Source organism: Corythoichthys intestinalis, chromosome 1 (genome assembly GCF_030265065.1).
Source record: "Corythoichthys intestinalis isolate RoL2023-P3 chromosome 1, ASM3026506v1, whole genome shotgun sequence".
Classification (NCBI taxonomy): Eukaryota; Metazoa; Chordata; class Actinopteri; order Syngnathiformes; family Syngnathidae; genus Corythoichthys; species Corythoichthys intestinalis.
In genome coordinates this window covers 29737446-29752702 of record NC_080395.1, presented here as the reverse complement: position 1 = coordinate 29752702, position 15257 = coordinate 29737446, and the positions used below count along the sequence as shown (strand labels likewise).

General features: G+C 39.5%; 1 protein-coding gene across 2 annotated transcripts in view; it reads right to left on the bottom strand.

Annotated features, from left to right (window-relative positions):
* The window catches only part of cd276 (CD276 molecule), a 218394-nt gene that overhangs the window by 175018 nt on the left and 28119 nt on the right, over positions 1-15257 (bottom strand). The gene's annotated exons all lie outside the window — the stretch shown is intronic.

The following is a 15257-nucleotide window of genomic DNA, read 5'->3' as shown; positions in this document are numbered from 1 at the left end:
AGACCAAGAGGGAAAGAGAGATAATTCGTTGCTCCTTGTCTTTCAGATGTCCAGCAGTAGTTTTAAGGCATTTCAGTTAAAAAATGTCCTGAGTGTGTTGCCAAGACCCGTGTGCATCTATAAGAGGTGAGTACACAAACCCTCTTGTACTGTTTAGCCTTTATTGTTGTTGTTTTTGAGATGTTAATAATTAGCGCCAAGGTTAGCTAATTCGCTAACGTGTATTTCATATGCAGAATGTGTAAAACCACAATTAAGTACAGCGGTAACACTACAAACTTGCAAAATAGTACAGAAATCTGTGAAAACAAAGTATATTGGTTAAAAGTTTTATTTCTAAAGACACTTTGTTTCCTGTGTAAATTTTATTGTATTGTTGAGAGAAATAAGTACTCCCTTTAAAATGGTTAATGTTTTTGCACTTTCTTGTAAAAAATAAATAAGTAAAAAAGCAGCTTAAGGGCAGCTTTTTTGTTGTATGGGCATGTTTTCATCGTTCCTGTTGAATCATATAATATATTTTAAATAAATAATGGACATAAATTTGTTTGGCTACTGTATTAATTAGTAATGTACGATGCATCGATAATCATGATAATCGCGATAACCGCGATCATCGTCAATACCGTGATCATCATTCAATAATCAAATCGTATCACCCTGAATCATAGTCGAATCGAATCGTGGGGTGCCTAAGATGGCACATCCCAAGCCGTCGGTCACAACTTATATGCCGCACAAATATGTTGAAATGTTCCATGTTATAACGCAGTACACTGATACCCTTAAACGTCAAGTAGTTTAAAATGTATCAAATATCTGCTTCAAATAGCTAAATTGCTGGCGCAGTCTGGCAGCTGAAAGTGGGTAAAAGCGGATTAAAGCAACGGTGATGCAAAAACTCTTGAGTGTACATTTTTTAGACAATGCCGACGCCGCTTTTATTGAAACGCTGCTGATTGAATGGCACATGCACGCGCTGCATTGTTTGTCTAGACGAAGGCAAGAGCGTAATTATTCCGGATTTAGCGGCCATCTCAGGCAGCCGTTTGTGGCATCCTCACGAGTCAGCGTTCCCCATTGATCCCTGTCTGCTTGTATACAACCCCAAGACACTCATCTGTATCACAGGAAGGAGAAAAAAGGTGAGGGGATAGGAAAAAACACTCCGGCCCCAGGAGCAACACACTGTTTTGTGTCTGTAATTATTATAATCATGATAACATTTTTGCCTCTTCACCCTCTTTTGAACTCCTCTACATGGCTATTGTCAGCATCAACTCACTTTGGTATGAGGTAGAGTCAACCAATGCAGTGGTGCTTTAATCAACTACCCAATTAACAACAAACAAGACTTTCATCTGAGAACCTTCATGTATAGACGCTGAGTCGAGGCCCATTTTTTACGTACTCTAGATTTAACACATCCTTACAAGGTAACCCTTCCTACTGGCACATGAACAGTGCCACTTATTGGCCAACCATGCAATTGCTGCAAGGTAATGGGGGAGAAAAAGGTTCCGATGCTCCAATAATCCTTTTCTGTTTATCGTTTTAGAATTTGTAATAACGTTTTATGGGGGACAGAGTAGATGGAGTGTCACCTTGATAACTGAAGACGTTAATGGTATAAAGTATGTTTTGTTTCCAAAGTAGAGATGGGGTTTGAATTCAAATGTTGCCGAGTGAAATTTGGACTTAGAACTGCAATGATCAACCTCTCAAGGTTGCTGCTTCCACAAAAACATTCTCCGGTGATCGTGAATATATTAGAGACCAAAAAAGTTTTGGTCATAAATGCTCTCAATACTTTGCATTATTGTTTTGTACAATTTTCATGCGCTCAACATTATTACAGAAAATACTGCTCACAAATCTGATAGCATGCATCCTTGTAGTGATAATCCTTCCTCATCATGTGTGGTGTACTGTATATATTGAAGCGTATTAGACAGCATGGTTATCATATACATTGAAGGAGATAGTACCTTTTGTCGTAGGCACCGTATAACTGTTTGCATTATTTTAACACACTTACCGTAATATAATCAATCAGGGGATAGTATCTTTTCTCGTATTTACCGATCGACTGTTTGTATTACTCTAACACAGTATAATCAATCAAGGAATAGTATTATTTCTCGTATTTACTGTTTGACTGTTTGTATTACTCTAACACACCCAATATAAAATAAATAGAACTTATACAATAGTTTTAGGAAAACAAGCAGAATATAGGGCATAGGAGATACATGACGTCTTCTTATCACGGAAGCCCAACGTGTGCGTCATGCAATTGACTGAGCAAGATTGACGCCGACAAGCCCACGTCTGCACCACAAACTCTCGTAATCAGTTCTCCCGGACAGTCCAGAACAAATAGCGGGACACCCTGTCCCAATACAAGGAACACTGGAGAACGCCCGATATTCAACTGATAAGACGACTGATAAGACGCCAAGAGCCCCTTTGACGCTGAGGTGGCACAATCCACAACCCTTGTTGCTCTGACAACAGTAACTCCTGAATCCTCCTGTCCAATCTACAGACAAAAATCCTAAACAACGCCCAAACACATCCTTCTTCTGCCACAGCCCGCCCCGCGAGAGCTTTGAAAAAGACAATGTTTAATATTGTCATTTTTTTCTCGGAAACCTTTTGTTGACTTGTGATATGGTGACCCTGAATCCTCACCTGAGTCCCTCTGCGCTGTATGATCGCTGTCGACCTGACTAAATTGTCAACTTGTGGTTCGAAGCCTTTTTTCCAGCTTTCATAATGGAGTTAGTACAAGGGGTTAAGACTAAGGTGACAGGGCGTAGTTTGGCCTTTTGGCCGGGTTGTTGGATTCTCGCCGGCCCGGGTCGCTGGAGCGGCGCTAGCGCGGGTCCGACAGTTCGGCTGGCGTGATTCCGGCAGTCTAGCTAAAGGGTCAGATTCCTTCAACATGTAACTTAGATTGCCCATAATACCATTGTAATGGTGAATATTCCAATTATGGGGAGTTTGAAGGAGGTAAAAACAGAAACATTTTAGAATCAAAATCAAAAAAAGATTCATCGTTACTAAGCCAAGTGATTCATAGCACACAATAGTGCTGTGCGATATGAAAAAGAAAAAAAAAACTTCCACAATATTTTATATTATGATATTGAAGTGCCACAATATACTGTATAGGTAGTCCCCAGGTCACGAACAAGTTCCGTTCCTACGCTGGTGACATAACCTGAATTTCTGCCTAAATCGGAATTAACCTTTTAAGTACCCCGAAATACCCACTCAATCTCAAAATAACTATCCAAAAACATGTATTATACGTAATTGTACTGTACTGTACTGTACTGTACAGTCCTAGCTTGACAGCAAGCTAAACTAGGATCTTTCCCCTCTCTCTGTCACTTAGCTGCACGACTTCTTCCTAGGAGCAAATACACGTACTTGTGTGTGCGCGTGTGCTCTTCTTCGTGTGCGCAAATATGGTCTTCTTCGCGTGCACATGCACTCTTACTCACATGCGCAGGTACTGCCTGCTCTATGCTTCCTGCGCCAAAATAAAAACATACATCACAAAACAAAATTCAACATTACAATCAAATAAATATTTGATCAAATAAAGTAAAAAATAAGATACAATATATAATAATAATAGGTACAATAAGGGACTGTTTACACAACTAAATTAAAAAAAATGACTGGAGACAAAATGGCGGCCGAGACTCTGGCGTGGTAAAGTCGAAATCACAAACGTCATGTACGGTGAAACCCGGGGACTACCTGTAATAATGTTTTTAATAATTGGTGAAAAAATCTATAACATTGATAACAGCTTTTCCTCGACTCACTTCATCTTTGAATTGCCATTAAATGGACATGCCACCAATGTTAAATGTTTCAAGTAGCGCTGCAACATAAAACTGTCCAGTGTGCTCAAAAGCAGTACCGTAGCATGCATATACAGTGGGGCAAATAAGTATTTAGTCAACCACTAAATGTGCAAGTTCTCCCACTTGAAAATATTAGAGAGGCCTGTAACTGTCAACATGGGTAAACCTCAACCATGAGAGACAGAATGTGGACAAAGAAAAAAAAAAAAAAAACCAGAAAATCACATTGTTGGATTTTTAAAGAATTTATTTGTAAATCATGGTGGAAAATAAGTATTTGGTCAATACCAGAAGTTCATCTCAATACTTTGTTATGTACCCTTTGTTGGCAATAACGGAGGCAAAACGTTTTCTGTAACTCTTCACAAGCTTTTCACACACTGTTGCTGGTATTTTGGCCCATTCCTCCATGCAGATCTCCTCTCGAGCAGTGATGTTTTGGGGCTGTCGTTGGGCAACACGGACTTTCAACTCCCTCCACAGATTTTTTATGGGGTTCAGATCTGGAGACTGGCTAGGCCACCCAGGACCTTAAAATGCTTCTTACGAAGCCACTCCTTTGTTGCCCTGGCTGTGGATGTTTGGGATCATTGTCATGCTGAAAGACCCAGTTACGTCTCATCTTCAATGCCCTTGCTGATGGAAGGAGATTTTCACTCAAAATCTCTCTATACATGGCCCCATTCATTCCGTCCTTTACACAGATCAGTCGTCCTGGTCCCTATGCAGAAAAATAGCCTCAAAGCATGATGTTTCCACCCCCATGCTTCACAGTGGGTATGGTGCAATTCAATATTCTTTTTCCTCCGAACACAAGAACCTGTGTTTCTACCAAAAAGTTCTATTTTGTTATCATCTGACCATAACACATTCTCCCAGTCCTCTTCTGGATCATCCAAATGCTCTCTAGTGAACCGCAGACGGGCCTGGACGTGTACTTTCTTCAGCAGGGGGGCACGTCTGGCAGTGCAGGATTTGAGTCCCTGGCGGCGCATTGTGTTACTGATAGTAGCCTTTGTTACTGTGGTCCCAGCGCTCTGTAGGTCATTCACTAGGTCCCCCCGTGTGGTTCTGGGATTGTTGCTCACCATTCTTGTTATCATTTTGACGCCACGGGGTGAGGAGGGAGATGAAAGTCCGTGTTGCCCAACGACAGCCCCAAAACATCACTGCTCTAGAGGAGATCTGCATGGAGGAATGGGCCAAAATACCAGCAACAATGTGTGAAAAGCTTGTGAAGAGTTACAGAAAACGTTATTGCCAACAAAAGCTACATAACAAAGTATTGAGATGAACTTTTGGTATTGACCAAATACTTATTTTCCACCATGATTTGCAAATAAATTCTTTAAAAATCAAACAATGTGATTTTCTGGGGGGTTTTCCACATTCTGTCTCTCATGGTTGAGGTTTACCCATGTTGACAATAACAGGCCTCTCTAATATTTTCAAGTGGGAGAACTTGCACAATTAGTGGTTGACTAAATACTTATTTGCCCCACTGTATTTTGCTCAAACTTCTGTAACTATATTTTTAGTATAATTTCATTAATCAAAAAATAATATTCAAATTAGAACGAACTGCGTTGTCTGTGTTCTATGTGGATCACATGCCTTGCTCTGTTTGAACATGACTGTTTTATGTTGTCTTGCATGCATTACCCATTTGCAGTTTGCAAGAGGAACCCAATGGCTAATTCCTGAGGGTGAGCTCAATCTCAAAATACATTGCTTCCGTTTTGTACAAAGTTATTCATAATGATGTGCATTAGGCTTTTTTTAATGCCTAACTAGTTCCCAAAAGTACACATATTTTTATGTTTGCCCAACTTGTAATTTATTTGTTGTTGCATGGTTGGAGATCTAGTTGTGCAGTCAGAGAGGAACATATAACCAGGTACTGCTGAAACCAAATGCCTTCCTAGGCACCTATTTAAACTGAAGCCTGTCATATTGCATCAAGATGTCAGCTGCAAGACTCTACAACTCAGTTCTCCTGTATAGGGCGAGTGATGATAGAAGTAAATAATTGGAAAGTAAATGAAAAGTATGATTCTTGAGTGACAATGGTGACAACTATTAAAATTCCATCATTGTTGCTAGCGAAAGCGCAAAATGTTCTATTTTTAGTAAATGGCAATAATGAAAAAGATAAGTATAACGGCGATAGTAAGTTTGTTATCATTTTGCGATATACTGCATATTCATGTCAATCATGTCGTACAGCACTAGCAGACAAGGATTTTTTTTAGGTTATTGTGTGTCATATACAGTGTGTTGCAGTCAGTCCGGGATGTACCCTGCTTCTACTGCCCTTAGTCAGCCGGGATAGGCTCTTGATCCCACATGACCCTCGTGAGGATAAGCGATACAGATAATGGATGGATAAAAATATCCCGCTCCTCTATATTAGGTGTGCATTTTTGAAGCCCAACATTTGCACTCATGAATGGTGTTTCTTTATTGCAAGAAGGCACTTGACAGTGATGGAGCTTCATGATATGCATGTAGAGTGAAAGGGGCTGGGTGAGTGCAACTAAATCACTCAGAGCAGCCAGGGATGACTCACACCACCGGGTGCATTTGGGAAGGGAGGTGGGATGGGTGTAGGACAAAATGGCAACAGGCTAAATATCTGAAAGCAAGGTTAAGGACAATCTCTGAGTTCTGGCACAGTCATAGAAAGAAACCAAATATAACTTCTTCCTATCATGTTCAAAAACCTCCTCCTCCCCTCACTTGCTTATTTTAAACTGCGACCTACGTCTCACTCTGGAAAACCTACACAGGGCCCATGCTTATGTGGTCGACCAGATCTACACTTGGAAAAAGAACATAGGGAACAATTTTGGAAGTTTCATCGAGTGAAGGGAGCTTGGACAGGGAAGGGTAGGAGAGGACGAGGACGAGGACGAGGACGAGGACGAGGACGAGGACGAGGAGAGGAGAGGAGAGGAGAGGAGAGGAGAGGAGAGGAGAGGAGAGGAGAGGAGAGGAGAGGAGAGGAGAGGAGAGGAGAGGAGAGGAGAGGAGAGGAGAGGAGAGGAGAGGAGAGGAGAGGAGAGGAGAGGAGAGGAGAGGAGAGGAGAGGAGAGGAGAGGAGAGGAGAGGAGAGGAGAGGAGGACTGCCGGCTGATGTCATGGGGAAGCGTGCATCTGATGTCCTATTCGTCAGAGGTGAAATACCATGTGAGGCATATCCCTGCATGCACTCTGTCTCTTTGTGATCTGTATGCTGTGACTCAGGGCTGCTCGGGTAACAGAAAGCATGCATTTACCCAAGAAACAAGATAAATTAGTATTGTGGGAGGAAGTCAAGTTTATGCAAAACCATGAGTCTTAGAGTGAACCTCGGACTTAAAGACTTGTAGGCTCTAATAAGTCACAATTGTTCTCTTTTACTAAAATAAGTTATTAGAAACACATAAAATATTGCCATTGATTTAAAAATCTATAATATTTAGCACATGTTTTGACCTACGGAGGACGCCATGTTTTTATACCTGCAATGGACACTCAGGGTGAGGACGCAGATTGTCACTGTGACTCGACGAATACTACAGAGTTACTGCAATTCCTTCTACGCAGCGAGATGTCCAACACATGTCCTTATTGGTTAAAACCGGCAAGTACTTACTATTTGTGTTTTTATTGAGTCCTTTATTACATTTTCATTGCCTCAAAATATTTTTTGCATTATTTCCCTTTCATACTTTGAATCATTGTGTTTTCCGGTGGTAGCTTTAAAGCAGATTGTTGATCTGTTGACAGCATTAGTCATGTAACATATTTAAACCACCCCTATCGTTTAAGTATTTTTCTAAGGCATCTTCAGTGTGTTCTGTCTGTATGCATCTAAACAAATCAAGCTGAAAGCGCACGGTTGTACTTTGGGTGTCAAATCAGTCTCTTGTAGACGTTTCACCGGTATAGCACATTTTGGCAGAACACCATTTTTTTTTTTTTTTTTTTTACTGTCGTCTCGTCACATCTCGTCATTCCTGTTCATTTTGCTTTTGCTGCTTGTTTTGTGAAATATCGACAATGCTGTCATGCTCATTAATGTTCATCACGGGTTGAAATTGAAAGGGTTGAACAGATGACATGTTTATGTCACTAGAGTCATACTCTGGAAGCCCGGCAGCGTAACCATGCGACGTCATCGCCCTGTGACGTCAACAACGAGGACCTACTAGTTAATTTTACAAATAGTATAAAAACGAAAACATCAAGAGGGGTTTCAATATCAAATTATTTTAACTCATAATAATGTTTATCTTCTAAGAACTACAAGTCTTTCTATCCGTGGATCCCTTTAAGGTACCATTTCTGACTCCTGGCTAGTTGAATAAACCTTAAGGGGTGGGTAATATGCGATGGGAAAAAATCAAGAATGTGCCCGTCAGGACCGATGAAGTGGAAACCAACAAAGAACGTGGGAAGTGTGGTAATCTGTCGGTTTGCTTGAGCATTGCCTGGATGCGCTTACTTGTGCATTGCCACTCTGCTCTAACTAACAGAAGGCAAACTGTACTGTGTCAGGCGCATTACCACCCACGGATTGTTTGATGAGTGTGAGTACTAATGTGGAATTGTTTAATTTAAGGAGGAGGAAAGAAATTATTATGAAATGTAATGGGCTTCATGCACACTACCTTAATTTAGCAAAAGGTGTCACGCTAACATTGGGTCAGTAGCTTGCACCACGCTTGATAGCAGAAACGGTTACGCAATTAGATCTTTTCACCAGACATGCTTATTGTGTTGCCGTGCATTTGGTTCATTATTCCACATTAACTGCCATCTCTCATCACATCCCAGTCAGGGTGTACCCTGCCGTCTGGCCATAAGAAATTTGGATAGGCTTTAGCATCCCCACGACCATGGTAAGTACTCGTACAAGCGGTAGAGATGAAGTACATATATGCTGTATGGCCATGAAGTGCCTTCCTTTCAGATCTAGCAGCAGTTATGTTTTTCCAGTGTTCTCATTCCAACTAAAAAATGATGTCTGTCTACCAACGTAATCCGAGGACCACCTTTCTCCTTTTAAAGTAATGAGTACCCTAATTTTCGGACAATAAGCCTCTATTTTTTCTGTCATTTTGAATCCTGCGGCTTATAGTCCAATGCAGCTTATTTGTTGATTTATTTGGTTAATAGGTAACACTTTCTTCGACAGCGGTGTCATAAGACTGCCACAAGACCGTCATAATTATGACATGACACTATCAAGGGAATTAATGACATCATGAATTATGTCACTCCATTTATGTCCAGCTCGGATCTTAACATCCATTCAAAAGTGAGATAATTTGCCGATGACACAAAATGGCATCTGTCATAAGTGTTCATTAATGTTCATGGCAGTGTCATATCATAATTATGATCGTCTTATGACAGTCTTATGGCGCCACAGCCAAATAAAGTGTGGCCAAATACCATAACTAGCAATTAATGAAACAACTGGAACAGTAACTGAAGAAATAATTAGCAAAGAACATGAATTTTGATCGTTATTTACATCTGTAACTCTGTAATGCATGTTAGGAGGCATGTTGGACGACAACGGTGTTGACAGCAGGCGGCAGCAGAGATTGACTGTCTCCCTCAAGGGAGCACTGACGGCCAAATGAAGCTTCTTCAAGCAATGAAGCTTTGCAGCCAATTGGTTCAAAGCTTCACGGTGGTTCATTTGATCTTACGACAGTCTTATGACGCCACTGTCAAATATAGTGTTACCGGTTAATATATTTTGGTGTAAATATCCCATAATACAGTGAGGGCAGTTGCGGCCTACAGTCCAGTGTGGCTTATCCATGAAGAAATGCCATTTTCGTGTCAAATTTGGTGGGTGGCAGTTTATAGTCCGGTGCTTATAGTCTAAAAATTACAGTAGTCTTTACTTAGGGTTAAAGTCGTCGAGTAGCAAATGTGCTTATTTTCCCAGTGTATTCTGACTGGATCAATGAATATTTGATGTTTACATTTAAATTCTTGACTTTGATTGGCCGTTGATAAGCGGGGGTGTTGGGCAAGTTTTTGTATTAAAACGTTGCATCACCATCGATGAGTGTGTGATGTCACACCTTTCACCAAATTTCAAATCTGCATATTTGTAGAGTGGTTTGACTTATTGAAATGATTGCAATCAAATTACAAACAAAAAAACTACATTAATTTTAAGCTTATGTATGAAACAGTGAACAAAAATGGAATTCCATGCAAGGTCGCTTTTATGAAAGTTGTGGTATTTGCATAGGGTTGAGGTGGGTTGATGGTAGTCTTCCCAGTGGGGTTTACCCCAAGGGGAATTGAGGATTCTCCATTTCTTCTCTCTCAATAAAGACATGCTGAGCAGCCATCGAGGGCAGGCTGCGAGACGTCAGGCTGCCGGGATTTACATGCTGCACTTTGTGTTTATGGGCCTCAGCTCTGTTTGAGTGCCTACGTGACAGAGACCGGCACTTTCACAGCCGACATGAAATAAACTCATTTAAGCCTTTAGCAACACTGGCAGCTCGCCCTGCCATGCGGCGAGTGCCGACTACGAAAGGTGGGTGTCTTCAAATGATCTTCACACCGTTCTCCACTCTCATTTCAAGACGAACCATCACTGTGACACTTTCAAACACCTTCCAACAATTACAGTCCACTTGTCAGGTGTTGGCAATGTACTATTACTATGCAGGCTTAAGATGATGGCAAAGGAGGCTCAAGCAAGTGTGAATGTGAGTAGAGCATTTAACCGCATTGTGCTAATCAGCATGGGTGCGCACCAACTGGGATGTTTTATGCACAGTGTCGCCAGAGATGTTTCTGACGAGTTATCTCGTAAAACAAAATGGCAAAGAAGACATTTTTAGTGGAGTTGTCCAAAAGATTGGTGTAATAAACTGTGTGTGAGACATCAGCAGAGGTACAAAATGTTTTGGACATTCAGCATGCTTATTAAGGATTTGTTAAAACCTCATCCCTCACAAACATCAAGACATCCATCCATCCAATCCTTCGGTTTATCCCTCAGGGGTTGCAACAGAAAAATAGTCGAGTCATAAGATAGATTTGGCACACAAGCTTTTATGCCAGTTGTCTTTCCTAAAACTAACCACAAGCAGGAATTGAATTCGGGCCTCCACAATCACATTAAGGTGCTCAGACCACTGAGGCACCACCCAGGTCACAAACATCAAGTCATAACAATTTTTAAATTGAGTTGCATTGCTTAGTTCCTCTAAATTGTTTATCCTCCATCCAAGCCATTTTAAGAAAGTCTTAACTTTGGGGAGGCATGACCAAAACCCACGGCTAAAAATGACAACTGGATATACAGCATATACATATGAAATGAAGTTATTCTCTGTTATATAGTGAAAGTGGTTGTCACTGTTAAGGTCGCGAATAATGCAAATTCTGGTAATGCTTTTTGTTTTGTTGCAGTACTGACCAATTTTATCCACATATTTTACAGCATTGTCGGGTTTTGGGGAAAATCGTATAATTGTTTTCACTGCATCTTTAATGACTGTCAATTATTTGCAGATTTTTAGTATTCACAGCTGGGCCTGGTCCCATACAAACAGGAGGGATTCCACCAATTGGTAAAAATGAGTGGAATTGTGAAAACAGTGATCCCTTGTTTTTTGCAGTTAATGGGGGGAACCCCATTGTACACTGATTAAATCTCGGCAAAGGGGCTTTTTAGACCAGGTTTTGGACTGGTTTGCTCCCAATGTACAATGTCAATTACTTTTAACAGCTAGTCCTTGATCTGATGGGAGGAGGAACTGGTTTGCTCAGTGGAAGGTTGGCTTGCATGTAAGGGATTACAACAGACCAATAAGCAGCGAGGTCTCAAATTTTGTTCATAAAACATGCTGTCAAAATTATAAAAATTTGAATGGGAATTTGCTAAATTTTTAGCTCTCTATCTTAGATATAACGGTTTTGAATTGGGGGAAAAAAAAAAAAGAAAAAAAAAAGCTATATTATTTAATTACGAAGGGTTCGGTTAATCCAGATGTGAGACTGGTTGGGTTCGGTACTTTTAGCAAGGTTAAGATCCACTGTTAATAAGACATGTTTTTTCCCTTTTTATCTCAAAGTCTAATTTTATTTATTTATTTATTTATTTTAAACAAATGTATATTTTAATTAAAAAATTTTAAGCACTGCAAATGTAATATTTATGATATAAATAAGACAAGTAAAAGAAAATGATTTGTACATGTATACATGCATATAGTTAAACATTTTTAAATAAAATAATATATATATTTTTTTTTTTAATTGAAAAAAATATGTGATGGAATGAGGGCGCGAAGTTAGAAGTGTGATATAGCAAGGGATCACTGTATTTACTTTATATGTTACATATGTACATTGTCTCATAGGGCTGCATTTTACTTACATATAGCTGCTACCTCCAAAAATAATGTGAGAAATTCAGCGGGCCCTTGGCGGAAAGGTAACTGTCAGCCAGTACTCCATGATGCAACAATGTCACGGCTTGCCGCTGGCCAAATGTGTTTTATTCATTACTACAAAAAGCCAGCGTTACATAAAACACATAGAGGGCTGCAACTTGGTGCCAGAGTTAGACTGCGAAGAAAATGAGGAAGTTGAAATTGTGCTGAATAGCCACAGATGGCACCTAGCGTTTACATAGCAGGAGGGGAAAGTAGAAAGCAGATTTCTAGGTGACATCACCCAGGACCCTGTTTAAGCCTGCCTCCCCAAAATTACAGATGTCTGAGGGGCTTAAAAGAAGGGTTCTTTCCTCTAAATCAGAAATTCAGCACTAAATTGCCCTCAGACAGTCCACGTTTTTAGCACTTGTCATGAAACGTATTTTATGTATTTAGAAACAAGCCATCAAAAAATCTGCACAGTCCCTTCAAATGAACAGGAAACAGAACTTAACAGTAGGTTTAAAATCATAACATACTGAACAGAAAGAAAATAACTTTAGCAACAGAAGCTCTCCAAAATCTCAGAAAAGTCTTCACCGAAGACCAGAATCGACGCAAAGGTGGGTGTAACTCCATATGTTTTTACTTCCTTTAAGCATAATCATGTATCTTTGTACGTTTTGTCCATATGTGTATTTACTCAAAGTGTGTAGGTACTTCAACAACCTACTGCACATTAATAAACCTTGCTCATCATTGCAGACTTACAATCAGATAATAATCATATCTCATAACAACCATGCAGAAACAATTATTTCTATGTCGTGTGCCTACACACACCATATATAAGATGACTTGAAATAAGGCACAAAATCCTGAATTGCATTGATACACACTGCACTATTATTAAGTAACAGTATATGGCGGAAAACACTCAGGTGATTTGAAGTTCCGCTCTGAGACCCTCAATTTAGCCAACTTTCAAAATTGTCCGATATGCATGTGTGATACATCATTGGAAAGCTTAAAATTTCAATTTTCTGGGGGAAGAAATTTTTTGAACAGGAGGGCATTTTTAAATTAAAAAAATGTTTTTTAAACAGCAAAATCCTATCTGGAGGTGAGAGCATGCGAGAGCAGAATTACAGACACCATGACTTTAACGAGATATTATCGCGTACTTACCTTGTTTCGAACCAAAAACTCCACGTAGCACGTATCACTGAGTGTCAAGCCACAGCAGTGAATGCCCACAGCTGGATTTTTGGGGGGGATTTTATGGGTGAAACATGGTAATATAACAATGCGATGCAGAAATCGCAGACATCAAGGAGTGGTCGAGATTTTCTTTTTCATATATTTACCCTTTTAAACGTTTTTTTTTTCACTTCTTTTTTGTTTGGATTGATTATTTATTATCTAACATATCCGAGAAAATGTGACAGTAACACAAAAAATACAATTAAACGATAGTTATGAGGTAGATATCCGTGACTTTTTTACAGACGCCATTTTTTTTAATTGTGATATAATTTGTTTAACAGTTTAAAATATGTGAGTGAATAACTTTTTTAAGTCAATAGACATCAATTAATGATTCTAAGCTAAAAACGACAGACATTTTGAATAATAAATATAATTAATTACCTTCGCTTTATGGCTGGGTTGAAACAAAAGCGGTTGCGGGACGTCTGTAAACGGGGGTTTTCAGGGTAAAACAGACAAATTAAAAATAGTTCGGAGGCTTAATTTGCCATGAGTCTGCTATGACAGCACATAGACATATTGTTCTATCAAACACAACAGTTGTTTTGGCTTAAAATACAGCAGTTTCTTTTAAAGAGGAGTGCAAGAGCAGAAACTGCTTTTTCAGTCTTGTCTGTTTTCCGCCATATGCATTTGTAACAAATCATTGGGGTGTGAGTGTTCTTGAGCATTGGAAAAGACAGGTTCAGGTTTATTTAGACAAAGCCTAGCATAATAGAAATGGCCCAGTAGGATTTTGTCAATATATTCCAACCATGCTGGGTTTCAGCACAGTAAGAGAATATCCCAAAAACATCCAAAGTCCATTTAGGTAAGCCCGTTGAAACAGAATCATTGCTAATACAATAGATTTAGTTCCCTAAGCTTTTTTATGGTACAATTTATGCAATTTATGCTTAAGTTCGGAAAAGTCTAGTTCATCCATCTCTGTTAAGAAGAGGTCAACATAGGGTTAATAAATTTAAATTATATTCAGTTTTGTAGCCACATAAAAATATCCAGCTAATATCTGTATAAATGCAATCAAACAACACTTAGCCTTATACATACACACATAACGTTTCCGCCGTGGCCCCAAAGGCCAGAGACCACATTGATATTCCACACCTGCATGACTACTGACAGGTCCGTAGCAACACAGTGTGAAGAGTTGGACATGAGGAACTCTTGACACTACAATGGAAAAGCTGTAAAGAGAGCTGCAGTGGAGCAAAGAGCTTCCTGTCAGCGTGACTGACATTGGTCACGTTCACAAACACGAAGCAAATAACAAATGTTCTCGCTGCTTGGTTGTGCATGCAAAGTCACAAAGCGCAGTAGGTAACCACAATTTAATGTTATAATGGAACTTTAGAAAGTTCAACTCAGGGACAATTTAGGGTTCTGAACTTCATCATATTCATCCAATAATTGTACTTTTGTCTCAATTATTTAATCACTAAATACCTTTTATCAATCCATTGTCAATAGTGATATTATGATGTTTATAGTGAACAGAATGGGAAATTTAGAATATTTTGTTAACATGGCATTCATACTTTTGGCATGTCTTGGACTTGGGACCTTTAAACTATGAGGCAGACATACCAAACACCAAATTCCTGAAAAACATCTTTGAAATCAGATATTTTACAGCATATTTCGAAGGTTCCACTGAACAATTGTGTAATACCTACACATTTCTGTTGAGATTATT